Below are 27,978 nucleotides of genomic sequence, written 5' to 3' on the forward strand. Positions count from 1 at the left end.
GAATGGGTTCAAAGGACTTAAGTGTATCAGTGGACCTTGGGCCATAGTATCAATCTGATATAGCAGAACAACGGTCATCAGCTGTATTCTTGGCTGGGTTACATGTGATTACCTATTGTGAAAGCAGCCATATAGAATCCTGGGCTGCATCAAAAACAGTGTGGCCAGCAGGGCAAGGGAGATGATCCTGCCACCCTGCTCTGTGTTGTGAGACCTCATCTGGAGTACTGTGTCCACATGTGGAGTCCTCAGTACAGGAGGGACATGGACCTGCTGGAGTGCATCCAGAGGAGGGCCTCAAAAATGATTCAAGGGATGGAACACCCCTCTATAAGGACAGGCTGAGAGAGCTGGGGCTGTTCAGCACGGAGAAGAGTAGGCTCTGAGGAGACCCAAGAGTGGCCTTTCAGCAGAGCACTGTAAGAAGGAAGGGGATGGACTCTTAGCAGGCTCCATTGTAATAGGACAAGGGGAAATGTTTTCAAACTAAAAAGAAGGGAGATTTGGACTGAATGTAGGGAAGAAATTTTTTACAGTAAGGGTGGTGAGGCACAGGTTGCCCAGAGAGGTGGTTGATTCTCCATCCCTGGAGACATTCAAGGCCAGGCTGGACTAGGCTCTGAGCACCTGATTGAGGTGTAGATGTGTCTGTGCATTGCAGGGGAGTTCAACTAGATGATCTTTGAAGAGCCCTTCCAACTCAAAGGATTCTATAATTCTCTGAATCTGTGCTGAAGTGGGGTCCATACACTGCTTGTCCATGTGTCAAACATAGACCTCTTCTACTTCGGAAAAACAATCAAAATGTTGGGGTGTAATTATATGTTCTGAGCTTTTTTTCACGGTGTGCTCTTCAGAAGTACTTTATCAGAAAAATACATGCAACATACCTCTTCCTGTGAGGTGTTTTCTTTCTTTTTTTTTCTTTCTTTTTTTTTTTTTCCCCTCTGTATCAGCTTTATTTTCAGTTGTCATACTGAACGACACGTCTGTCTGGAAGATGGTGGTGCTGCATAGAGATGCCCTCACCAGCCCCAAATGAACTTGCTTGCCTTCTGGTTCCTGCATGGCCATGTTGTGCTTTGTTCCCAAAGGAGCTGATTAGCTGGGGTGTTACATCATGCTACAGCGGTTATCTTGCTTCCAGTTCCAATGTACTTCATTTAGCGATAGCTCACATATCTCTGCAAAACACTGCATTGTATTGTTCAGGCCTGTCCCAAAATACGAGGAGAGATTTATGGCAGGGAGCTCAATCCTACTTCCTTATTTCTTCGTTCTTTGTACTGTGGTGAATTAGCTCCTCGGTTCGGGATGATTTCTTCCATTCTGTTGAAGATCTCTTTTTGCACAGAGGGAGCAATTCTTCTCTCTCTTTTCCTTTTTGTCTCTGTGTGGCCACTCTGCACCTGGAGCAGCCCTCAGTGCTTCACCTGCTCAAGGTAACAGTGGCACTAAGAGCAGCCTGCCAGGTCCTGTGAGTTTATTTATTAGCATGATATTTGAAGGACTGTAGGAGGAGAGGGGGAGTTGTATGCTTCCTCTGGTAAAGGAGAGGAGAATCCAAAACCTTCCAGAAGGTCTCTGTATAGACATGGTTTGCTTTTTCTCTTCTGAATGGTGCAGTGTAATATGGCTAGCAGTGTTGTACCTGCAAGCATTCAAACTCCAGGAGAATCTTGGTTGTTGTCTTCACATAAGGACTTAGGTTAGGGGATATAGAAAATGGCATGAGGAAGAACTGTCTCATGTTTTCAACACCTTCATTTTTTCCCATTGAAAAGTTACATAAAGCTGTAGTAGAAAGAGATTGGACCTGCCCTAGTCCAAATAAAAATGCCTACATGGTGAGGTGGTCTAATCAGGATCAGAGCTTCCCTGTTTCAGAATTTTCCAATGTGTGTTTGTTGCTTTCTTTATTTGTTTGGGTTTTTAAATCGTTCATTGACCTAAGAAATATAGTTATTGTAGTTAACAATACTGTTATAACATGCGCTGACAAAATCCAGATAACTCAAAGTTGGGCTGACACTTGATCCTTTACTCATACTATTGTTCCATAATATTTTTTCCTCCATGACATCATGAACTATGAAAGTGCCAACATTTTTTTTTTTTTCAAGCTGCCTAGCCTTTTCTTCCTTCATGCCATAACCTTTATGCTTAAAAATAACTTATTTTTCTTTGTGTTTAGAGCATGTTTTGAGAGGAAGCTGATCACCATGTGAGAATGTTTAACATCTGCAGTGGTTTTACCACCACATATTCAAAGCAGTTGGCACATGCATTTATCTGCAGGGGTACAATGACATTTTTCTCAGCAGCTGTATCCATGACAACAACTGGGAATGTCCATGCTTCCTTTTAGTTTTCAGAAGGATATGAATTCTTACCTTCCTGATGAAATCCCTGGAAGATAAAGCTGCGCAGTTTTAATCGAGCTGGTTTCCCTTCGGCCATTAAATAATGGCCTCTCCCAAGTGCTTTAGTATCAAAGTAGCAAAAGAAAAAAAACTAAAATGTATGTATCCCTGTGTACTGAGAGAAGAGTGAGTGAGCCTTTGTTTCATGGTCAGCTGCTACAACCTAGTGTGAATTGTGCAAGTGTTTGACAAGTGAAGTGCTCGGGAAGTTCCTTTTATTTGCGGCGTTAACATCTGTACCAAGTATGTAATTTAAAGTATTTAAGTTCAGAGATGTAAGGGGTAGCATATTGTTATGAAATTCAATTCTGTAGCACGTAAAAAAAACATTTTCCTTGTGAGCAGAAAGAATGAAGTTACTCCTGAATAGCGTGCTGTCCATTTTCAAACATAGCAGATTGGTGCATGGAGTGGTACAGTTACACCGAAGCAATAGATGGAGCAGCTCTTTGGGAGCACTCAGCACCCAGAAAATCCCACATGACTTATGTGTCTAAGCTAGAGTCATTAATACTGAATGTTCTTGAAAATCAGATGATACTTAAGGCGTTCGTTAGGAATATAGCTGAAGTAAGAGCATGAAAAAAAGGACCTAGGTAACTTTATTTTCTTTTGCACAGAAATCTGAATTCAAGGATGAAGCTGCTGTACAAATCCTGCTAATATGTAGGCTGCCAAAACCCAGCAGTTTCTTAGGAGCTGAGGTTTTGATGGCTGTGAAACTAAAACTGTGGGGCTTATTGCTTTGAGAGGGTTAACATCCATGTTAACACCTCTTCTGCATGCTCTCTTTTTGGACCTCGTGAGTAATTTCTGGACTTCCCAGTACATCCAGCTTTTCTTCTTACTAGGTTTCAGTATAAACACTGACCCTAACAGATGATAGAAGTATTTAAACTGATTTATTCACAGTTAACTCTACAAGTTGTGTAGATTTTGTTCAGAGAAATGGAAGTGTGGGAAGTGGGATAAAAGATAGCTTTCTTACTATTTTCTGCCCAGGCTGAATTGAAGAAAGCCCTGAGAATTGCCAGTCTGCAAGAAAGAGCTTGAAGAAGGGACTTGATAGTCCCATGGGTAGTCAGGGAGAGTTTGCATGCAATTGTTGAATGTTTCACTTGTTGATAGATGTTTTACATCCCTGGAAGCATTCAAGGCCAGGCTGGATGTGGCTCTGGGCAGCCTGGTCTGGTGGTTGGTGACCCTGCACATAACAGGGGGATTGAAACTAGATGATCTTTGAGGTCCTTTTCAACCCAGGCCACTCTATGATTCACTTTGCAGTTCTGAATTTTTGCTATTGGTAGAAGTGGTAGAGATTATTAATTATTTGTTGTCATAAAATGTTATCTGCAGGGTTGGAACTGTTTGTTGTCTTTTGCTGTGTATACATCAAGAGAAGGAGGGTGGAGGCTAACCTCAGTTTATAGCTGTGAAGGCTGAGATGAAAGGCTTCACCGTTTCCAGAAAAAGGAAGCAGCTGTGACAGACTTGGGAGCTCCTAAGGACCACTTGGATCTCCTTCTACAGAGAAATGCATTCTCCAAAACAAGAGTGGTGTGTCTGGAGAGGCTGTTACAAAGTCATTACATGGAAGAAGTGCATGGATATGACTAGCTTGACTGATGGCTTGTGAAGGATGCTAAAGGCAGGCTAGAAGCCCTTGGGATGATCTGAGGTAGCCAAATGTATGCATATTTTGGAGTGGAGTAAACAGAAGTCCCCTCTGCACTGAGCTGCTCTACCAAAGGGAGATGAAATGGCTTCTTGCTGGGAAAGGTGTCAGGGTGATTTCTGTTCTGTTTTGAGCTCCCGAGCTCTCGGTGAGAGACCTCAGGGGATCTACCTCTGTGATTCCAACTTTGAAACTTTCATCCTTGCTTGGGAACAGCTTCCCTTGGGGTTGGTGAATGGAGTGAATGGAAGCGCTTGTTCTGAGCAAAATGCAAGCAGTGATTTCAAACTATGCAAAATCTGGGGAGTTAATGCAGCGTTAGAGAATATGGCCCTTTTATACAAGCAGGAAATGAGGAAAGCCTTAGCAACCAATAAAGAAAGATCACATCTATTATATGAGTGCAACTACCTCTGAGAGAACTTTGATTTTACAAGCAAAGCTGGTAGAATTAGACATTTTATTGAACCAGAGTAGGAACTTGGCATCCTGTTTCCAAGCTTATTTTCAGTTTCTGAAGCAGATCTTTACCATGAGGCTTGGCAAGTGCTGGCAGTCCCAGTTATGCATTCACAGGTACCTCCTCCTACTACTGTCTGGCACACATGTGCTTAACATGAAGAAGAGGAAAGCCATGGAAGATAAGGAAGGTAAGTCCAGAGAACAGCATTTGGATACAGCCTATTGTCTGGGTTTGCTCTCACTGTTTCGCTCTGTTTGCTGCTTCTGGGTGGCACGACTGGAGGGGTCACCTTCCCTTGCCCCCAGCCCCCCCTGGGTGAATTGATGGGCAGCACCTGCCACAGTGTGTCAGCAGGGCTTGGCTGGCATCTGTTGCGGCGGCCCTGCACCTGTTAATGGCATCTGTCAGCCAACCTTCCACAGTGTCAAAAAATAATGACTCCAGGAGCAGCAGCCTGCTCACAATTGGTATTTTATTGCTGTGTCCTGCCTTAGTGCCTTGCTCCCATTGCAGGGTTGCTGGGAACATCACGCTCGCTTCTCTTTCACAGCTTTTTTTTTTTTTTTTTTTTTTTTTTTTTTTGGTTTTAAATTTGTTGCATCATCTCTGCGAGTGATGTTTGGTTTATGCTGAATGCATACCTGATGTAACTGCTCATTTGAGTGCTTGGTGTCTCTGCCAATAAACAATATACCTTGGCAGCGCTGAGCACTTTTTTCCAGTGAACATGTCAATAGTTGCGGAGGGTGGATGGAAATAAAAACCTCATGTATGATCTCAAAACAAGATGCGTGTTTTTTAACAGTTGCACCATATTTGTTTGTCACACATCGCAGCTGTTAGGTGCAGCGGTTTTATCAAAGCCAATATAGTAAGTTTTCTCTGAAAATGAAACCTGTATGCAACCATAAGTTAGCAGCTCAATAAACTTCTTCATTTTAAACCTCAGTATTAGTTTGGCGAATCAGTTTATCAATAAAACAGGCTATTGTGCTAGAAAGATCTGAAAGAGGGATAATTAACTCTCTTACTGATTCTGTCTGTCTGTCTTTTGTCTGACGGAGTCTGGAAGCAACTTAATACAATATAAAGTATTTGAAATTTCATTATCTAAAATTGCTTTCCCTAATTCCATTCACTTTCCATGTTGCAACACTGAATTAGGGTGTATTCTGTTCATAGCTGCTAATGAACTACGTTCCATTTACCTGCTTACTCCTAGGCCTTTCTAATAAAGTCATGAACTAATAAACTTCAAAGCTGAGGTACAGCAGATGTATCTGGAATAGTGTCTGGTTATAATGGGCCGATCTTCATCGGTTGTGTTACAGAAAACATTGGAAGAGTCTAAACCAATTTATTTTTTGAGGAAAAGGCATCTTTTTTAGCATCCATACAATCTTTTAGCTGTATCTTTCCATTCAAGTTAACATCATCCACGTAGAATGTTCATATAACATTTCTCAAGAAATCTCCGAGTACTCTTAAATACTCACAATTTCATAAATTCAAATATTTGTATCTCTCTCTCTCTCCTTTTGTCATACCTTGCCTTCAGGAAACCTCTTCATGATGCAAATAAATATAGATGATATCTGTCATCAGAAATACGTTCAACCATCTGTTTGAATGTGACCATAGTGCTTTTCCAAGTGAAAATAGATTAAGTAGGAAAAGCGGTATGAAAAATTGATTAAAAAACCGCTTTGCTGAACTAAACTGTTTTAGTGAAAAAATAGGAAATAAGTAGAAGTATTAAGGGAGACAGAGGGAAATTCAGCCTTCAGATAGCAAATACAGAATCTTTTCTTTATGAACTCTAAGGGGAGCGTGTAAGATAGGATTAATTTCACTTAGTTTCAGTAATAGCATCTATTTTATCTGTTGATTAACAAAAAGAAAGGGTGCTTTTAAAAAATCATTTATCCCATTCCCCTTCATCTTTTGTGTGTCCCTTTTTTTCATCGCTGTTATGCAGTCAGATTTTACTTTGCTCCCGCGATATCCGTGAAGTAGTATTTTCTAACATAGAGTCTAACTGTAGAATCATAGAATGGCCTGGGTTGAAAAGGACCTCAAAGATCATCTTGTTTCAACCCCATGCTATGTGCAGAGTCGTCAACCACCAGACCAGGCTGCCCAGAGCCACATCCAGCCCGGCCTTGAATGCCTCCAGGGATGGGGCATCCACAACCTTCTTGGCAACTATGGAGCAGTTTGGAATCAATGCCAGAGATTTCTATAGAATGTTATTCTTTCCTTCGCCTCCATCTTCCCAAGTAATTCAGTTTTCATCTGTGCATTAGCCATTCTTGGGTATGCTAATTCTCTTCTGCTGTAATGTACATAATTCATCTGGATAGGTTGAAGTGAGCTGCTGCGATCCCAGCAAGGCAATTGTGTTGGGGCTTGGCAGGGAGGGAGTTACAAGTCACAGCTAGCATTTAGGTCATCTGTGAGAAGCTGTACTAATTACTCTCAAAGAGTAGGTTAAATGAGAAACCTGAACAAGGTAGCAGTGTTTGGGTAACAGGAACAATTCACTCACAAATAACTTTCTCAGTGCTCCCGCTGATGATTTCACTTGCTGTTCAAGGCAAATCTAGGCTGCACAGATCTAATCTTTCCCATGCCCTTTCCCACTGCATGAAAATGACTTTCGGTAGGGCAGTCCTACCAGTTTAAGACTGCTCTGTAGAAGTGCAAAGTGTCAAGTGTTTTGTGATTGTGTTAATATCTTTATGGAAAGTATGAATCAAAATAGCATGGGAAATAGAACTGTATTTTAATTCACTGAATATGTTGGTGGATTGAATGTACACAGGACTTAGGAGCTCGGCTAACTTGTACAGTACTGCAAATGCTGTACAATGAGCGTGCTTGCAAAACAGGAGAAATGCTTCTTGTTATGAGCACCTAAACATTTTAACTTTATAGATAAGTAAGTAGATGATATGTGTAGATCAGGCACGTTTCTTGAGAACAAAGCAAGTGCAACTCTGCTGGAATATAAATAACAGCTTCTACTTTATTAGAACACTGCTTTAACCAGCTGATAACCTCAAAAGGATTTTAAAAAAGAGTTGAAAGATGTTAATAAAAGTTTTTAGAGTGTGTAGACTAATCAGGATGTCAACTGATGAGGTGACCTTGGAGGCAGGGGCCTTTGGTTTAGTGAAAGTTGCAGTATTAGCACTTCTTTGTGTGTTTTTCATGCTTACTCTTCCCCAAATCTCATTACACTTCTTTCACACTTGGACCTCCTGTGCCACTGTGTCCACTTCCCTTTATTTCTGCCTCCATCCCTATATTCTGAGCTCCTGCCTTGCATCATTTGTGCTTTTCGTATTTCAGTCCTTAATTTACCTGTAGGAGTGAGGCCATTCCATGCAAGGAAGCTTTTGTGGGAACACAAATTACACTGGAAGATGAGCATTTCCCTCTCTGTGTCTCCTATTTTCTAGCCCCTGTGTCTTTTCTGTATCTTAGGAGGCAGCGTGGCATGGAGGGGTGGAAGGGGTGCCTGCACTGTGCTTCGAGCCGTGCACTGCTGCAGCCTCCCATTGCTCTTCAGATTGAAAGCAACGGGTGCTGATAAGAAATGCAGATGTTTAAAAATATCTTAAATAGCTTGAAATGTTTTGATTGCAGCTCCTTATTTACTCGTAGATGGGAATTTTCTTTTCCTTCAAAGTTTTGTGCTCATGGAACGTCCAAAACTGGAAGCTCAAAATATTGCTTTATATAGAAGCATTCCACTCCCAGCCCAGCTGTGCGCTTTAGCCAATCGGATGAATTCTTTCTATATTAGATTATGTTGGGAGTAATAAATATAACTGAGGGTAGTGGCATATAAAAACCTTGAGAGACTTAGGATGCACAGCACGTACTGGAGATCTTGTGCTTAGCAGGTTTGTAAGGATACTCCTGGCAAGCAGGCTTGGGCTAGACCCTGGGTGTTGTAGAAGACATGGTTCTAGGGAATCAGTGAAGCAGTAAGTATTGCAAGGAAATTAAGACTGAAATTGCAAGCCTGTGTGTGGAAAAGCAGACTAAGGATAACATATTTTAACTGAGCTTATTTCAGTAGTAGTAGTTATGTTCAGTAAACTTGTGGACTGAGCGCTGTTTCTTCTAAAATAGATTTGTGATATAATCATCAGTATACTGGAGGAAATCAGGTTGGTCGCAGTATCTGTTAGATCTTCCTGGTCCTGCATCTGTGTTTGCTTTCTCTACTGTTTCATTTCCATTCTAATGATAATTTTATTCATCTACAGCTACCTTTCTTTCTCTTTGCAATATATGAGGTTACCTACAAGTGGTTTAATTTAGTAATGTGCAGTGGATACACAGTTCTTCTGTGCAGAATCTGTGTTTTTAAATTTTCTTTAATTTGGGGTATGTAAATTTCACTTACATGAAACTGTATCTCTCATAACATTTTCTCCTCAAGATTTTCGTGTTCACTGATAGTAACAAGGAACTGAAGTATTGTTGTGCAGGAATTGAAACGGTGGCTTTGTACTGCTGCTGGAGGTACAAAAATATTATCCTAGGTTTATTTTGATCCCCATTGCTGTGAAGACGAAAATGATTAGTTATGAACACTCGGTGTAAAACATTGCATAATGAATGAGTCATTACAATAGAAACGCTCAGCAGTTTGTGACTGCCTTCACACTGATTTTCTTAATAATAATGTCAGTTTTGAAAGGCACATTTTGTCAGAGCTGACTGATCAGCTTCCTTTTGGAACTTTTTACTCAGATTCCAAACTATTTGTCTTCTTACTTTACTGAAATAAGTACATACTTGGCACTGCAGGAACACAGGTGTTTAGAACCTATCAAGGAGAGCATTATATTGTGCTGCCGCACACTTACCAATGTGTACTAGTAGATAAAGTGATATTTTATACTGCTTTATTTCCAAAGCACAGAGAAGCGAGGTAATGTTTGCCTGCTGAACACGGCTGCTTTCTTCTTTTACTTCAGTTATTTGCAAAATGGCAACTTTTATCGTTGCGTAGTATTAAACAATTTCATTTACTTGTTTTATTGATGTTTCTGTTATCATCTGTATTGCACTGTCTGCGTTGCTATGGAACAGAGGTGTGCTGTGGTAAGATCATCATCACAAAAGTATCTTCTTTAAACTGTTCTTTTCACTGCATTGCTTTAATGAAAAGCTGTAAAATGCTAAAAATAAGTATGAAAAAATTCCAATCTTAGTCATGACTAAATGAGTTTCCAACTTTGGTGTTATAAAAAGTAGTATGAAAATTTGGAGGCAGTAAGTATGTTTTCAAGTTGCTGGCAGCCCAGAAGTATCCCCAGAGGAGAAAGAGTTTATTATATATTAGCATATACTCTTTTATGTTATATAGATGGTGTGACTGATTTCTCCAAGTTTGAGGTAGGTAAAATGCAAGGGTTGTCACTAAGCTGCCTAGGTGGTTAGGAACAATTGCCTTCCTATGGTGTTCAGTGAACATGCGGATAAAAGAAGGGGAAAAACCTGAAAGGAATCAGCCAAAAAAGGTCATTGGTAAACACACTGCATTACTTGGAGGAGGGGATTTGGGTTAATTCAAAGTCAGGTGAAAGTTATGAAAAACAGCAAACTCCACTGTATGAAAAGGGAGATCTTTTTTTCCCCTCCTGCTCCTGTGTTTGATATGTCTGTTGTTCAGAAGTGCCTGCTTCACTGTTGCTAACTAACCTGATTACGTGACTCGTTACCGTGTTTGAAAATACATCTGGTTTTCCTTCTTCTCGGCTTTGTTGAACAGAATGCTTTAATCACAATGCTTTAATTTTTCCCTAAAGCGGACAGAGCTTTGTACAGCTGTTGGGAATTGCACCTTCCTCTGATTTGTAGTGAGATTTTGCAAGCTATTTCTTTTTCTTTCTGTGTTTTTATCGAAGTTTTTTGCACCCAAGCTGCCACTGTGGTGAAACCATACTGTTGCTGTTCACCATTCATATCATCATTCATTGATGAAATTCCATTAAGAAATGTACGTCTCCCATCAAGGCCCCTTTCAGTGCCCCCTTGGTTTTGTATTGCCATTTGCTCCTCTTGGTTATGCTGGTGTAAGTGAGATTTTTAAAGACATCTCAGCTGAAAATAACTACTTTCAAAATAAAATAAAAATAATCTGACCTGAATAACTTCATTGATACAAGCTATAACACATAGCATAGTTGACAGGAGGGCACAATGCAGAGTAGTGATTGGTTGGGAAGGGCTGGGAGAGATTAGCATCTTATGCTGAGTTCGCATGCTGAAGCCAACCTGCTGTGAGAGGAAAGTTTCCTGCCTTGGCAGGAGAAAGAGGAAGATGCCTCTGAAGGCCTCCAGAGGGAGATACTACCCACCTAAGTTTAGGTACCTCAACTTTAAAGGGAATTCAGAATAAAGTTTGTAATACAAGCAGGACTGCCATTGAATTTTGTAGCATCATTATCATTTAAAAAAAAAAAAAAAGTCTAAAATTAGGTGAATCAATTTCCTATGAAAAATAAGGTACCAAGTCCTAAAAATTAAATATCTAGTTCAACAGTATGATGCTGCATTTCACCACTTCTCAAACTTAGATATTCCTATTTATAAACTCCAAATTCCATGTCCCTAAATGTATGCGAAACAGGGAATATGTTTTATTTTTTATCTGCGCAGCTCTGTGTCGATATCCAGATTGCTATTTAAGGAAATAAACTGTAAAGTAAGGCAAAACAGCTAAAAATAGGAACCACTAACTAATACATGCTCATCCAAATAGAACATGTGGAAAACATCCGTTGAGCATGCTGGAGATTAATTTTACATTTAAAAAAAAGAAAAAAAAAAAAAGAAGAAGTTGAATTGGGGATAAACACAGCCTTTTAACTGAGGAGGGGAGCGACGTCAGCCTGTTCGTCCTAAAACTAGAAAGGAAATCAAGAAAGGAAAAGGGAGGTTTGTGCAGCCCGCATGGTGAGCTTGATCTGGCTCAAAACTGATCTGAGAAAGTTTGGGAAAACAGAAAGAAGTGAGCAAATAAAGTGCATGATGTTCCACTGGCAGATTTTGTAAGCCCCTTTGGCTGTTTGTGTAAAACTCTCCATAACTCCTGGTCTAGTACTAAAAGTGGAGGTTGTCGGCCCTGCCTGTGCAAGGGGGTTGGAATTTGATGATCCTTGAGGTCCCTTCCAACCCAAGCCATTCTATGATTCTATGATAAACTCTCCTTTTCATGATGTCTTAGCCCAAAGTGCGTAGCTCATGTAGTGTGTCACCAGTTGAGTCACTGGAATTTGGGATATTGGCACACGGGAGAGAACTTGGAGATTTCACGATGCCTGTACAACTTTATCATCAAAACAAATACTTAAATTCCTCTCCGTAAGCTTTTTTCACACTTTTTTTGATCCTTTTATTTTTCAGGTCTACATTTTTTTATCTACATATAGAATTATTTTTTTTGGGGGGGGGGGCCTGCTCTTGTGAAGGAGAAATTTTTGGGTTATTAAGTCTAATTAGATATGGTCAGATCAGGAAATGATCTGTTTTGAAATGAGATTGTGGAACAGAGTAGGTGAAAGCGGACAAACGGTGTTAAAAAGTCAGGGTCTTGCTTAGAGTGAGTAAGAGGGAAGAGGGGAAGGCATGAGCTGACTTAACACCGTTGGTTATTGCAGCTGAGCAAGTGCTGACAGAAATACGGTGCACCAGGAAGTTACAAACTATTATTTGGAGAGCATGAATTGTGTGGGAAGAGGAATAAAGTCCAATCTTCCTGCTTCATTTATTCCATGCACTGAGATCTCTGAAAAGGCCTGGTTTTACTATTCTATCACTTGAGCAAGGATGAGGTTTAAAATTTCCATCAGAATGATACAGTGTCTAGGCAATGGTATAGATTCCAATATCTTGAACTTTGTTGTTAATATGTGATTTAATAAGCATGCCTCCTTATTTTGAGTCTCTTGACTGTATAAGCAGTTTTCATCACTAGGTTAGGTTAGTTTTGTACAAGTACTGACAAGTCAGTTTTGGAAATACCAGGGATAACAATTTTTGCTGACAGCTTCAGTATCTGATTCTAACAGAAAGCTATTTTTGAAGTTTTCCTTCCTCCATTTTCCATAGTATATTCACATACTTTCAGTGCAACATTTTCAGTTTGTATATAACATAAAGCATATTATGTGATATCAAGCATACAGAGAAATGTATTTTGTAAATTGAGAAAAAAAACCTGCAGATTAGAAAACTGTTACACAATGAGCAGAAGATGTTTGAGCACAAGGATGTTTTACTTCTGATGTTTTTGGGTTTTTTTTTGGTGTTTCTTAAATTTGAAATCAGTGCTAACCAGATTACCAAGAACTGTTTGCTTATTCATCCAGAAGGAGAACACCTGCACAGCACCTTATGTATCACATCTGTATATTAAAATTTGCTTTGTGTCGTGGCATTTTCCAGTTTATCAAATCCTGATAGGCAGAACTCAAGTCATTGATAGCACTGAACAATAATAAATAAATTACAAAAAAAAAACAGGAGAGAAACTACTTGGGATAGAATTGAGAGTGTTTACTGTTTGTAATAAATGACTAAGTGGATGCTAGCATGAAACAATAACTTGTAGGAAGTCAAGTCAGACACAGGGAGCTCCTGCTATTTGTTGTGATTACTCTGGTTTAATAATTGACTGTTTCCATGTTAATTCAGACAACAGATGTTAAGATGGGAGAAATAACTCATTGTTATGTTTTGCTGGTTCTCTTGCAGTTTTTTTGCTCAGCATTTTTAAGTCCCAATGCAGCCAAATTACAGATACAAAGAGCACCATAACACTATTAGATCAAATTCTTAGCTACAAAACACTTTTTCTACATAGTCACCACCATTAGCTATGGGTTTTTGCCAGTGATGAACAAAAGACTGCATGCTGTGCTTGTAAGAATGTGCATGGCTCTCTGGAACTTGGCTTGTCTTTCAAGTCACTGTCACCACTACTGAAATGCACCACACACCACCTCGTTGTGCTCACATGCACTGTTTGATCTCCATAAATTTTTAGCAAGCATCAGTGAACATCAACAGGTGCCATGTTTTCCACATGGAGGAGTTCAGTGTCACACCTGTGCTTCATATGATTTTCATGCCGTCTGTCACACGGCAACAAAATGTAACAGGATATTGTGGGAAGGTTCAACCTCTACTGCCGTGCCACCATCATCCGCTTCTGACATCATGGGCCAACTTAATAAAATAGGAGGTGTTACTTTCAGAGCACCCCTTGTACAACAGGCTGTTGTCTGCCTTGAAAGCCCATGACAGGCAGAGTAAAAAACACACGTTTTCAAAAACCAGATGATTTCAAAGGATAAGTTGTGTATTGTGATGCAGGGGGATCATCTGAGAGCTGCATTTTCTTTGACCAAATTTGGCGAAAAATACGTGGCTGAGATTTTGAGTACACCTATACATATATATATATATATATATATATATACACGTGTATGCATGTCCATATATACAAAATATGTATACAAATCTATGTGTAGGCTGCCATATGGCCTCCCCTCACCTCCTCTGCTCTGGGCTGAACAAACCGAAGGGCCTCAACTGCTCCTCATACGTCTTCCCTTTCAGACTTTCCTTTGTAGCCCTCATTTCTGACCCTTTTTTGGACATATATGAATACGCATATAGCTATAAATGCTACTTGTATGTATCTCATATGGAAATTTTTAGTGATTTTGGACACATTTTCCTCTTCAGGGGTGCATACGCAGTCGGAGTTTTCATTGTGTTTTTCCCATTCTTCCTTTTCACCCCCAAAGTCTCTGAAGTGAATCAATATGCAGAGGAAACCCTGTTTTATTTCAAAGAGGATAAAATTGTTTGGACATTAATGTTGGTTTTAAAGACCACGTGTTCACTGAAGGTTTTAAACAGCCGTGTTATTGGTGGATGGGGCTGGCTGCTTTCTGTCAATACTCTGTTAGTCACTCCAGCTGCTAGCTGGCAGTATCTGCATCATAGTTGTTTTCTAATTATCCATTTCCAGCATCTTCTCATTTAATTTAATTTGTCTTTTTGTGTGTGTGGTTAGGGCTGAATTATTAGCAATATGGCTGCCCCTAAGTTTCTTAGTTTTGCTTGGAGATGCATGTATTTTGGTCATTATTCTTCTAGTTAGTAACCACTCCTACCTGCCATTCTGTTTTTATTTTATTTTATTTATCTTATTTGTGTGTAGGGATATATCTAGTCACTTATGGTAGCATGAGAGCATGGGGATAACTCTTCCCTTGAGTCTGGTAGGGAAAGTGTAAACAGAATCATGGATCTAAGTGGTGTTATTGTGAGAAGTGTGATGTTACCAATTCAACGTAAGGCCATATTAAAATCACTGAAGAGGTTCTGAGAGCAAATACCTGTTCTTAAACAAACTGCTGATAAATGCCTATAGAAGATCCAGTGAAGGAGTCAGTGGAATAATCAGATTGTTAAGTGGATATTTCCTTTTCATAATAGCTACTTGATTAGGTATCTCAAACCATTTAATGGCATATGATTTTAGAAGCCTTTAATATAATATATTTGACTGATTGTTAGTGCAGTGTTCCACAAAGATCCATCCAACTTGACTATTCTTCATAGTTTTGCGTTGTGCTTGCTTTCCATCTAAAATGCCTTCACCTCCAGCCCTCAGTCCTTTCCAACTCTGGTTGTGTGCAAAGTTAAAAAACATGCAAAATGTGATCTGATTGCTGCAATCATTTGCTTTGGGGATTTTTTTTTTTTTTTTGATTGAAAATTGCTGATAATTTCTGTTGTACATTTCCCATCATCTAATTTAATTGTGTTTTGCTCATAATTTATTGAACTGTTGCACTGATAATTTGCAGAGAGAAAAAATTAAAATCACTGTTTCATATGTGCATGTTTACGTTTGATTTTGGTGGTGCCGTGTTAGGAATTCTAAGGCTTTAGCAGTAGTCAGAGGTGGTTCACCTTGTTTTTGCAACTTATATCTGACCTATATTTGATTTAAGTTTCTGTTGGAAAGCAAATGCAGTTATATAATTCTTTGTTTATCTTGTTGGAACATCTTTATAAACTGAGACTGCAATTAAGGCATATTAGTCTTAAGTAAAAAAGAGTAGTATCTTTAATAACCATAAATCTTGAAATGATGTATTGTCCTACTATTGATTTTTCAGTTTACTCCCTTATTTAAATTGAAATGTGTTGCTGGAATGTAACTATATCTAGGAATTGAAGTGTTTCATTATCGGGTGGTGACACTACCTGAGCAGGCTTTAGGACACCTTAATACAAAAGTTCAGGCATCAGTCTGTTACTTCTGCTCCTTTATCACAGGACATATGCCAAAGCCCATAGAAAACAAACTAAAAACTGAACATTAACATTCTCTATTGTATAGAAGGAAAACCAGCTCATCAAAAACAGACGAGTTCAACGTAAAATTTCTTGTTATTAATTAGCAGATCTTAATTAAAGTGAGTTTTGATGCTGTTCAGCCGCCTGTCTATAATTTTTTTAAATGTAGGGCTATATTGTTAGTTGTCTTCATTTTTTTGCAGTGGAAATGAGTTGACAGTGGTACAGCTATTTGTTACAAAATATAGTGATTACTTGAGGAAAGCTCTGGTTAACACATTTTTAATACATAATGTCATATATCTCATTTTCTCCCCAGAACCACTGGGAGCCACAATCCAATTCTAATTCATGGCATTTGTAGATATTTAACAGCTCTGAAAATTGGAGTTCTGTTACCTGAATTTACTATTAAAAAAAATTGAAGAATTAGGGACACCTAAAATGTTCGGCATAAATTTCTTCATGTAAGAATTTTCATCTGGTCTTTTATGCTACATTTATAACAGCACCAAATACTTCAACCTAACAAATGGTAGCATCTGCAGGAAAGCCACCCATATAATATTAATGTGACTTTTTTTCCTTAGAAAAAGTACATGTTTCAATTGCTGAAATAATCTGTTTAAACGGGCTTATTCTTAAAAATTCACTGCTGCTCACTGATGGTCAATGATCATTTTGCCTGTTATTCTTCTGATAAGTGTTTTTTTTCTAAATGTAAAATTCAATTTTGGGTAAAGGAGCTGTGTGTAGATATAGAGAGACATAAAGATGCAAATTCTAGAATGATAGAAGAGCTATTTTTAAAGCGTTTCTTTAACGTTTCAGTGACTGACTTTGAGGAACAAACACATCATTTTTAGACATCCTGCTCAATGCAGCTTTTCTAAGTGAGCTGCACTGTGACCCTTTCTGTGCATCTGCTCACTGCTTGTGCATCTGACTGTCTGCATACCTCCTCTGTACAGCACACAACTGTATTTCTAGGCTGTGAGGATGTATGAAGGCTGATGTATTTCATAAACCTGCCTGAAGTGATCCGGAGCATGAGATTAAAGGCTGAGTGTCTCTGACTGGAGTAGCATTTGACTTTCTTGGCTTCATTAGATATATGACTGAAGATTTTGCATTTTGAAAAGAGTTTAAAATTGCGCTGCTTTAAATAGTCGATCCATCAGCTTATTTATTCTGCCCATGTCATATTTCTAGTGAAGAAAAAGCACAAGCTACTGAGATCATCAGAGGACTGGAGCACCTCCCCTCTGAAGAAATGTTGGGGGAACTGGGCTTGTTTAGCTTGGAGAAGAGAAGGCTCCAGGGAGATCTCATTGTGGCCTTCCAGTACTTGAAGGGAGGGTAGAAACAGGAGGGGCAATGGCTTTTGAGGGTGGATAGTGATAGGACAAGGGGGAATGGTTTTAAACAGAGACAGGGGAGGTTTAGGTTAGATGTTAGGAGGAAGTTTTTCACACAGAGTGGTGACACACTCAACAGGTTGCCCAAGGAGGTTGTGGATGCCCCATCCCTGGAGGCATTCAAGGCCAGGCTGGATGTGGCTCTGGGCAGCCTGGTCTGCTGGTTGGCAACCCTGCACATAGCATGGGGTTGAAACTAGATGATCATTGTGGTCCTTTTCAACTCAGGCCATTCTATGATTCTATGAAATTGTAGATCTGTTTTTGTTGCTGCTGACTGAGTTGATCTGAGATTGCCAGCTCTTCAGAGTTAATCGATGTTGACATTTTTATATATGCTAGATAAATGTTAACAATGCTTTTTTTCTTTAAATATAATTCAGAATTAATTGATTTAAGCACTGAAGCACAGAAAAAGCAACTTATAGATGTTGTTGGCCATCTGCTTAGACTTTTCTGCTGAGATATATTTGAGTACTTTTTCAGCAGCTTGAGTCTCAATCTTAAAGCACTTTATTAAAGAAGCAGAATGTGAGAAATTAAGTGATTTGAGCCTGCTGTTCCTTATTTAGACTGTGGAGTACGCTCCTTATTCTTGTCCACAGGGAGAAACCAGCTGGGAAAGTTAGAAGCAAAGGAGAATATTGATATATTGATATACTAATGTACATATGCAAAAATCCCAGGAGCATGAAAAATAATTATGAAAAATGATAGTAGATAGTAATAGATGTTTGCCTAGGTTTGTATTCAGCCCTTTCTTCAGTGTATCTCGTCTCTACACTGGTGCAGCCAAGCCTCCTGCAGTTTGCATGCAGGCAGAATTCTGTAAAAACAAACCACCTGCTTGGGTTTTTGCTGTCAGGGTTGACTTTAATCTGCTCTGATCAAAGTGAAGCCCTCAGTTTGCCTGTAACCAAAACTCTGGATTGAAATGTTAGATTTATAATTAGCTTTTGTGTTCATAAGTGGATTTACTTCTTCTTCTTTTCCCAACTAAGATAGTGTTTTGCATGCAGAAAATTAACGTGGAATTTGGTTAAAAGTGAGCTAGTGGAAAATATATTTTGGAGAGGTAATATTCATCTTACCTAATATTGAGCTGATCTTTTGTACTTTAAAATGGTGAGAAGCAGACACCTGTAGTGTGATGTCTGGCCTGTGTTCAGTGCCTACTTGAAGATCACAGAATCATAGAATCATAGAATCACTCATGTTAGAAAAGACCTTAAAGATCATCGAGTCCAACCAACCACAATGATAAAGACCACGAAGATATAGTACACTGACTGGTAAAAAGAGCCTTTTCTCCACTGTCTGCACAGGTGGGTAAGGAACTGGTGAGATGAATCACCCAGTGGTGTCTGTTACCTGCATCAGCCTACAAGGGTAACAGAACGGTGTTAGAAAAGATGCTTTGCTCATGGAAGATTTTTACTGTGTTACTAAAGTCGAGCTTGTAGTATAATTGCAGATAGGACTCTGAATTATGAAGGAAACAGCCTAATGACTCACAAAGCGAAACTCATTAGAGGAAAAAGTCTTATAGCCTACAACAATAGGGAGAAACCTAATGAAGTGATGACAGAGAGTGAAATAACATTTTCCAACTTCATCTTGTTCATAGAGTTCATTCCATCTGTCCAGAAGAGAATCCAGCTGTACTCTTCCATGTGTTTACCAAGCCTGTGCTGAAAGCACAGTTCAACTTCAGGCAGTTTTTTTTTCTTTTTTTTTCTCGTGTGTGTTATACTGGAGAAAGATCCCACACTTTTCCCATGATTAAATCATTCTGGATTTGAAAGCCAGGAGGTGGTTTACTCTTGCACTGCATTCAGCTGTGCTGGGGCAGGTTTATGAGGAGGGCAATGAACATCCAAGTTCCCTATTTTGCCCTTGTTAGCACATACAGGGGATCAGCTGTGTATCAGTGCTGTATCTCCACACTGTATCTGCATCCAGATGTGTCACATGTGCACTTTCTATTACATCCCAGGTTGCTTTTCAGTGACAACTAAGAGCTTAATTGCTGTCTTCAGAGGCATTAGTGGTCAAAGACATAGCTGCATCAGAGACTACCTTCTGTCTGTCCTTAGGAAAACAATTTCATTCCTGCAGCTGATGGGATACTGGGGAAAACTGTTTGAATTTCAAGCAGGACTTTCTAGGCTTATGGTGTGCATTTTCTCGTGGTTCACAGAGAAGACGGATGCACATTCCTTGTTGAGTCATTAACAGTACAGCACTGGATGTTTTAGGGCAATCTAACAGTGTATTGATGTTTCAGAGCGATTAATCTGCTACAATTAAGACCCAAATCAGACCTGTTGAATGCATTTCAACAATGAATGTTTTGAAGAAATACGCCTCTGTGTGGACATTTTATGAATGCTAAATGATTTGGCAAGATCAGTGAAAACGAAATCAGTCACACAGCTTTGAAAAAATTACTCATAATCCTGTGCAGCCTGTATTTTAGACTTTCAAAACACTCTGCATGTCATTCTGTGGAAGAAGGAGGGCTGCTTTTTGACTGAGTTTAATATTTTGAGTGCTGGAAGGAGGGGAGTCAACTCTTTGAAGGAGTAGATAATAGCAGGACAAAGGGAAATGGTTTTAAGTTGAAAGAGGGAAGATTTAGGTTGGATGTCAGGGGGAAGTTCTTTACAGAGAGAGTGGTGAGGTGCTGGAACAGGCTGCACAGAGAGGTTGTGGATGCCCCGTCCCTGGAGGTGTTCAAGGCCAGGTTGGATGGGGTCCTGGGCAGCCTGGTCTAGTATTAAATGGGGAGGTTGGTGGCCCTGCATGTGGCAGGGGGTTGGAGATTTATGATCCTTGAGGTCCCTTCCAACCCTGGCCATTCGATGATTCTGTGATAGAACAAGATTTTATTGTTGCAAGTTAGATTGTTTGGGGACATTTTACCCGGCAGTTTAAAGCTGCATTGTAGGGTGTTTTCTGTAAAAACCACCGTAAAGATTTCTTTGTACAGATTACTTTATAGTTCAGTACTTAAGATAGAAATTGGGGTGATTTTCAGTAACAGGGGCTGTGCTTTTGGTAGCTACCAATTCAGAGATTTTCTCTCTTCTCTCCAGCTCCTCGCTGGATCCCTCTGGTTTCCATTCTATATACTTGGAAAAAAGAAACCATGAAAGGAGTGATACAGCCTCGGGCAACATTATTTTGATTGCACATAGATGTTAGACCAGGAAGTGTGTGGGACTGAAAAGGAAGAAATGAGGTCAACATTGCACAGATGCAGAATTATCATCTCACTGAGGTAAATTTGAGATTTGCACATTTGTCTGGCCTTTGGCTGCTGCTGCTGTCTGATGAACTACACTTCTAATTATTTTTCAAGGACACCAGTATTCTGCAGTTGACATCCTTTTGTTTCAGGTTAGGTTGTCTCACACTTTTCATTATAAAAGCTTTATGTACTTTGTTATTTTTTAGAAGAGTGTTCTATTAACTCTGTTTTTGGAATTCAGCAGAGATAACCACAAAGCCAGGAAAGTACTTTTTCTTTGTTGCCTGAAATCCTATAGTGTTATTTTAGCTCAGTTACAAAAGACTGAAAACAGATCCTTTTTTCTCTTGTTGCTTTTGTTGCCTGCAGAATTTTGGCAGCTTGTCAAAATAATGCCTGAGCGCAAATATTCTTATCAAAATCTAGTCCCACACTGCTGTCAGCAGCACACGGTACGCTACAGGGAGGGAGGGAGGGAATGGTAACACTGGAAGGAAGAAACTGCAAGAGGAATAGATCTTTATACGATAAGAAATGGCTAACAGAAGATGTACAGTGCTCAAGATGCTCAGCAAGTGTAGGAGCTAGCTTTTGGGACTGAAGTCTGCAGGTCCCGTAACACCTGATAGGTCATCACATGGATTAAATGGTTAAACTGGATGATCTTAGTGGTCTTTTCCAACTTTAAAGATTCTGTAGTTGTGCGGTTTTATGAATGTGGGGAATGAGGCTAGAGATTACAAGGAAGGTAGGCTGTTGACAGACAACTGACACACAACTGACTCTGTACGTAAGTCTTACTTCCTCCTTGACTTTAAAAGGATGACTTAAAGCTATTTTGGGATGAATGGCCTCTAAAACTGCAAATCATCTGATTTTGGATGCTGTAATGGAAGAACTGGGTTCTTACCACTTCTCCTGAGGTCCATGGAAACGTTAAATGCTAAATACATCTGTGATCAACAGGAATTAGCAGTCTGAAGTGACTGGAGACAAGTTTTGAAATTCTGAGCCCTCAGCTTTATCAGTGATTTACTCTCTGTGTTTATAAAAGGAGAAGAGTAGCATATTCTTGATCCATAGGGCAGATAAGAAGATAACGTACACCGATGTTTGAATAGCAAGATGGTGAGAAGTGTCTTACTGAAAAGAAATTAACAACTCTGAATCCAACATAAAGACTGGGTAGCATGGCATCTCCAGATGATGAGGACAAAAGTTAAAGATTTTCGTGCTTTTTGAACAACTTAGATCTTGCTCAGTGACTTGAGTGAGGCTCCAGTGGGAAGAAATAGCATGTCACTTTGTAATTACAGGACTGTAAATATGTACATACGTTCTTCACAGATCTAAATTATGACTTCTGAGACAAATTAATTTGAATTTAGTCAGCTTCTAAGTGTTCATCTTTGTCATGTAAGAAGGTTTTAATAAGGGTAATGTGATCATACTTTTTAAATAAAGATAGAGCCTGTATAAATATTTGTTTCTTTGTTTCTCTTCTTTACAGTGATTGTAAAATGCTTCTGTGGCTCCAAAATAGTAACATTTGAGTTGATAATGATGATTGTATAATTAGGGTTTTTTAATTTCCTGTATGAAAAATGGGAGTGGTTTTTATTTTGCTTATTGCTGTTTTATGTAAATACAAAGTGTTATGGAGTATAATTAGATGTCTCTGATGGCCTGTCTTATTCCAGGCAGTATCTTCACTGTTTGGTTTTGCATAAATTCTAGCTAGAAGTGGAAATTTTGCAGGTTGCAAGGGGATCTTATGAGACTTTCTCTCAGGCTTCTTCAGACTAAAACTGTTTACCAAGAAATTCTAATAATAATTTTAGTAGGAAAAAAAATCTATTTATAGCTCAGCTCTCTGTTTGTACTCCTGTGGTTTTTGTTGTTATGTTCCTAGAGTGCTGTAGGAACAAAAGAAAGTACATTTACTAAAGTATTCCTTATACAAGCTTATTAATGTACTACATACAATATGGGGAATGTTTAAACAGATTTCTTGTTTTGAGAACTTGACATTACCTGTTCCAAAGCAAGAATGCAGTAAAAAAAAAAACACTATCTGTTGCTAGCTTCCAGTTACAAATTCAGGACTTAGCTACTCTTATTTTTGTTGAGAATGTGACTAGCATCATAGGTTTAATATTAGTATTTAGTATTAGAGTAGTTAGATTAGCATTATTTATTAATTAATATTGGTTTTTAATATTAGAATACACACACATTTTGAGCAGCCAGGAATCAAGCTAGGAAAGCTGAAGCCCTGATAGAATTTAATCTGGACAAGAACAGTGAGAGGGACTTCTATAAGTACCTCAGTGACAGAAGGAATACTGGGGAAAATTATGGCCTCTCCATAAGGAAAAAAAAGACCAGGTTACGTGGGACAGTGAAAAGGACAAGGTCTTTGCCCAGTCTTTACCAGCAAAACTGCCCTTCAGAAATCTCAGGTCCCAAAGGCCAGGCTGAAAGTCTGGAACAAGGAAGAAATACCTTTTGGTGGAAGAGGACCATCGCATGATGGGATGCAATCATGAGCACTGACAGAGCTGAGGGAGGTGCCTACAGACTAGAGGAAAGCAAATGTTGCTCCTATCTTCAATAAGTAAAAGAAAGACGACCAGAGGAACTACAGTCCAGTCAGCCTCATCTCAGTCTCTGGGAAGATGATGGAGCAGCCAATTCTGGAAACAATATCGAGGCATATTAAGGAGAGGAAAACCATCAGGAGCAGTCAGGATGGATTTGTCATGGGAAAGTCATTCCCGACCTAACCCAGTAGTCATCTGTAATAAAATTCCCAGCCTGGATGAGTGAAGAGCAGTGAATACTGTCTTCTGGACTTCAGTAAGACTTTTGACACTATCCTCCATAAGATCCTCATAGAGAAGCTGTTGAAATATGGGTTGGATGAGGAGGCAGTGAGGCTGATTGAAAACTGGCTGAATGGCTGGACCCAGGGGGTCAGTGGTTCAGCATCGGATTGGAGGCCACTAAAAAGTGGAGTATAACTGGATCTAGTCTTGTTTAACGTCTTCATTAATGATGGAGTGCACCCTCAGGAGATTCATGGATGACATGAAAATGGGGGGAGTGGATGACTCACCAGGGGGTTGTGCTGCCATCTCTTTGTCTCAATACTCAGTTCAGTCTTAGAAAATAAGTCTTATGCTGGACAAGATAAAATAATTATATGGAAGAGGTGTTAAAATAATGCTTCAGTTTCAGTTAGTATCTGCTCTTGCAGTGAAATCTCCGTGTGTGGGACGTTGCACTGTGAAGGAGTGTTCCCCTAGTCTGTGAAGCTGAATATGGATGTCCAAACCCATTTGGCTGTTCAATCAGCATTTATTGTTTGATGAGACCAAATTTATATATCAACAATTTGGTAACTTGTTATACAAGAAGAACGTTCTTAAAGCCTGAAAATGCCGTGGCAAAAGGATATTTTCCTTAGGTCTCTTGAATTCCTTGGTGATTTTTATTTTATAATAGAAGTAGGATAAATGAACTTTGATCTGTTTTAAAATCTAATTTGATTCTTTAGATATGCCCTTATCTATGGCACCTTAAATGAACATTTGAAGAGTTAATCACTGGAAGAAGTGAGACAGCATTTAATGTCTTTGCCTTTAATGTTTTTTTTCTAATGATTTTCCATCTGTGCAGCCTCCAGACTCTTTTGATTTTCTTGACAGAGTTAGAACTTTCTTTCAGTGGATGTTTGGGCACTGAAGGACAGTTGGCAAACTATGGAGTATGAAACTGGTAAAGGAAAAGTTTAAAAAAAAAAAAAAAAAAAGGAATATAAAAGTTTTGAATCTTTCAGTTTGGTAACCAAAAGAGCTCTTTGAGATGGAACTTTTGATGATACGAACACAGAGCCAGAGAAAATTAAGTACGTTAATATATCTTGGGTAACACTGATGTCCTTTTATTCAGCAATATTATATGTTTTCATTCTTTCCTTAAAGACCTGAACCCTTGTGTAGTCTATATCAGAAAATTAAACTAACTGTAGCCTTTGTTCAAATTACTAAACTCTTTAAAAAAAGAAAAAAATAAAATATTTCCAATCAGACCTGGAAAGTCTGTTCCACAATTGAAAGGATAGTTTGTTTTAAAATCAGTTGTATCGTAGCTTTGGTTATCAGCTGTAAATAAGAGAAGGCATTGAAAGAACAGCATAAATCACAGACGATTCATCACATTTTGTTGGTGTAACACAGTGTCTCTGCATTTTAACAATCAGCTGTTCATAGCAGGGGAATAAGGTCATGTCATCTCTTCAGTTCCTTCTTTTAATGCTTAGTAATGCTTTGTTTGCAAACTCTACAGGACCAGCTTATACTTTGTGTTCTCTGGCCAATATATAGAACATTGCCTATATTCTATTTTGATTACTGTTATTATATTCTATTTGTGTAGTTATGCTTACTATTAACGCTGCAATGTTTAATTGTAAAATCTATTCAAATATATGTTCATACTTACTATTATGAGTGCATATCTTTCCTGTATGGCTTTGAAGCTCATGAAGTTTGAAAATAACCCACCTCACCTTTTCAAATGTTTTGTTTCTATATTTGTTTTCCACAAATGAAGCTGCCCAAAGCACTTTTATAACCACCCTTATCTTTTATTGAGAATGTCAGTGACTGTCAAAATCCTTGTGAATGTAAAGGTATAGAAAATGTTGTTTTTGCTATATCCACAGGTTTATTATCATATGAGGAAATCAATTTGATTTCACATATTTTTCATCATTTTCCTAGGAAAATAATTCAGCAATTATTTTTTAGTTCTTCTATTCTCTTTTTTTTTTTACAGAAAAGGACAGCATTTTTCTTTTTCATCTTTTTGAGCAGTACTTCCCCAGCTTCGTAACTTCTCAAAGGTTATTGCTGATGTTCTGACATCACTTCTATCAGATGTGAGCTACAAGCACTGAGAATTTATGTATTTTGCCATTTCTGGGAAGGTGTGAGAAGGAGGTTAGAGTCTCTGCTTGTGCAGCTGCTGCTTGACAGCATTCATTCTCCCTCCTTACCCTTCTCCAGCAAAGAAATCTCAGTCTCCTGGAAGCAAAATAAGACCTACAGATTTTTTTTCCTTTATTACACTATATTCATCATGTATTAATTTTGTTTTAGTGACTTGCTGCAAGTGTAAAAAATGAGAGTGGAAAAGCTTTCTATTTGTAGCAGTCTGTTAGAATCAGATTAAACGATGAGACGATTGTTGTTTAATGGTCAAACAATTTCAGGAATAAATGTCATGTTGCAAAAAATAACCTCTTCAGTGTCCTTTGGTTATCTTAAGGTTATAAGCTCATTTGCCTATGTCTCTGTAGTCTGGAAATCAGTGTCAGCAGAGCTAGCAAGTGTGGGCTATAATTACTGGTTTGTGGCAGGATGTTGAGTGTGAAAATAACAGGGTGTCACTGAAGAGGTTAGGTTAACTGTTAGAGCTGACAAGATATAATTGCTTATGAGCCACTTTCTTTAACAGTGAAAATTGCATTACTTAAGGGTGTTTCTTTTTAGCATAGTGTCTGCGTCTGGTTGTAGAACTGGTTTTAATTAGAGGTTGAGATAGCTGAGAAATAAGTGCTCACTTATTTTTAGCTAGGATAAATATCACTAAAATAGATTGTCCTCAGAAGTACATAAAAAAAGGGTAATGACAGGCAAATATTTGAAAATGGAGATACTGGTAGCTTAATTGAGTTTGGAACAAATGACTTCAATATATATGGAATGCCTCTCTTGTAATTGATTTTGTGTTGATGATGCTGAACTCTGAAATTATCACACTTTTTTTTAATAAAGTTCTCGATTATGTCATTGTGTAGACTCCAGATAGAGCTTTGAAATTGTCTGGCTCTGAGTAGCAAGAAAGAGTTGTTGGTAGTGTAAATCTGACACACATTTCCACAGTTCATTTGCTAGATTTGGGTTTGGGGAGGAAAGATTTATGTATCACGATTACCGTAGGATGCTGACAGTGTTCTGACATTTTGAAGTTGTGATAAATTATGTATACAAAGAGGCCCTAGCTAATTTCAGATATTGCTCTGGACTAGACTTCGATCAGACAAGATTGGGTATTACCAGGGTGGAATGGCTGTAAGCCAGGAGAAGCCTGGAGAATAGAAAGCTCTGTCCCTGGACATGTTCAAGGCCAGGTTGGATGGGGCCCTGAGCAGCCTGGTCCAGTATTAAATATGGAGGTTGGCGGACCTGTCTGCAGCAGGGAGGTTGGAGCTTGAGATCCTTGAGGTCCCTTCCAACCCTGGCCATTCTATGATTCTATGACTACATTCTATAGACTTTATAAATAACTAATGCCTGTTTCCACCTTGATTACTACTTTTTCTCTCTGTGGGACGGTACTCAATTTGCTCTGACTCAGAAGGCCTTGAGATGTTCAGGGAGAGCAGTCACTCTTACACCTCACCATGGGCATCCAGAATGTTGTGTTTCTGTATTTGTATGAATATTCTGATCAAAGCTACAACACATCAAACAAATCCATAATCCATAAGGCTTTTTTCTCCTTTGAGTGTCTAGTTGGCTTCTTGTGTTCTTCTGATGAGTAGCTGAGCAGGTCGATGTGGCAGGGTAGAATTTCAGAACTACTGTATTGGAGAGGTTTGTGCTGCTCAAGGAGCGCTATTCTTTCCTAGTCACAAGGTGGAGTATCACAGAGGCAGTTTGACTGGCAGGTAATAGAAGCTGAGCTTTCCAGTTATATTGGCACCATTGGCATGTCTTTTCCGTGAATCTCAGTATGAAACTCTTTTAATGATTGAATCTGCTTTTGTAGTGACAAAGAAAATTCTGTTTCTGTAGTATTTTTGGAAAGATGCATGGGTGAAAGAAAGCTGCAGCAGCTATTTTCTGGGTTGTTACAGAATTAGAATGGAATGTGCATTTGGTAAAACAAAAGGTGAATTTAAGTATCTGATGGCCATGCTCTGAGGAGAGGGAAGATGTTGGCCCTCTCTGGATGTCTTCTGGGTTTTTGTTGCTGTTAGTTTTGTTTGGTAAGACTCTTCTGAGAACAAGGAATCCAAGCCTATGGATATGGGGAGAGATGGGTAACGTGATGAGCTGTTTCATGAACCTTTTAAACAGCTGGAGGGACTCTTTCTAAGGATCATTTGTCAGGAAACATCTTGCTTTGCTTGTGTGAAGCCTTACTGGCAGTGCTGCCTGTGCTGGTGTGCATTGTGCAAAGCTGGAATGTTTGCCTGAAATTCTACTCAATATATTATGAGGGTTGTGCCGAAAGTAATGCCTCCTATTTTATTATGTTGGCCCATG

At 39.0% G+C, this 27,978-nt stretch overlaps 1 protein-coding gene across 4 annotated transcripts in view; it reads left to right on the top strand.

Annotated features, from left to right (window-relative positions):
* The window catches only part of DGKH (diacylglycerol kinase eta), a 168,537-nt gene that overhangs the window by 20,786 nt on the left and 119,773 nt on the right, over positions 1-27,978 (top strand). The window contains exon 1 of one of the 4 annotated variants that reach the window (XM_085215806.1): positions 8,387-8,472. The exons of 2 other annotated variants lie outside the window; for them this stretch is intronic. The gene's annotated coding sequence lies outside the window, so the exon portion shown is untranslated. Of the gene's footprint in view, positions 1-8,386; positions 8,557-27,978 lie in introns of those variants that run through there. One more of the 4 variants, XM_085215805.1, reaches the window with a different exon arrangement.

This window comes from Meleagris gallopavo, chromosome 1 (assembly GCF_905368555.1).
Source record: "Meleagris gallopavo chromosome 1, MGAL_WU_HG_1.1, whole genome shotgun sequence".
NCBI lineage: Eukaryota > Metazoa > Chordata > Aves > Galliformes > Phasianidae > Meleagris > Meleagris gallopavo.